Source organism: Rhipicephalus microplus, chromosome X (genome assembly GCF_043290135.1).
Source record: "Rhipicephalus microplus isolate Deutch F79 chromosome X, USDA_Rmic, whole genome shotgun sequence".
NCBI lineage: Eukaryota > Metazoa > Arthropoda > Arachnida > Ixodida > Ixodidae > Rhipicephalus > Rhipicephalus microplus.
In genome coordinates, this window is record NC_134710.1 from 353,985,570 (window position 1) to 353,986,459 (window position 890).

The following is an 890-nucleotide window of genomic DNA, read 5'->3' on the forward strand; positions in this document are numbered from 1 at the left end:
CAACCTGCCAACAAGCATAGCGGAATTTATCAAAGAGGCTACGACAATCGAGCGAGCACTGCAGCAACGGTGCCGATACCACAACCAACCAAACAACACATCTCCCAGCCTCTCTGCTTTCACTGCCAGCAGTAAGTTTTCTCTGTGTGAGCTCATCCTTGAAGTCGTTCGAGAGGAGATCCGAAACCTCCTTGTGATTCCGCAAGAAAAGGCTGTGGCTTGCGTTGCAGAAGTTGTGCGGCAAAAACTCCGCCAGGCATTTTCGCTGCCCGAATAGCTTTGAGACCAGTGGTCTGCGAGCTTCGCACCGGCCGTCTATCGACCCTCTCCAGTGACATACAACTCGACACCACTGGCTTATCGCGACGTCAGTCAAGGGCCTTACAACGAGCCGTGGGCCCCAGCTTCCAATCTGCCGCTGCCGTTTCCACAGCCTACACTCTAAGGCAAAAGGTTGTTAAAAGGGTGTGGGGTTCGTCCGTTTGGGGACTACTGGGGCTGCCACAACAATTGATCCTTTTAAGGACTAATGGCACCAGGTCTAATAGTTAGTCCCCTCAAGGGACTAAATTTTATTTCACACACTTACACATTAGTGAGTAACCGTTAGTCCTACAGTTCACCCCAAAAGACTAATGTTCAGTCCTCACATTTGCACTTTATGGAGCAACTGTTAATCCCCACATTTATACTTTACAGGGCAACCGTTAGTCCTCACAGTCGCCCCTTGCTGAACAAACGGTTGATCAACTCAAATACTCGAATCGGATGAACATTTTGTCCCCAGATCAAACATTGTTTTTTGTTAATTTTCCGCCAGGCCTAATACTTTTTCGCCTGTTTTTCTTCGCAGTGAGCAACAAATTCTGCAGAAACGAACACGCGAAAAA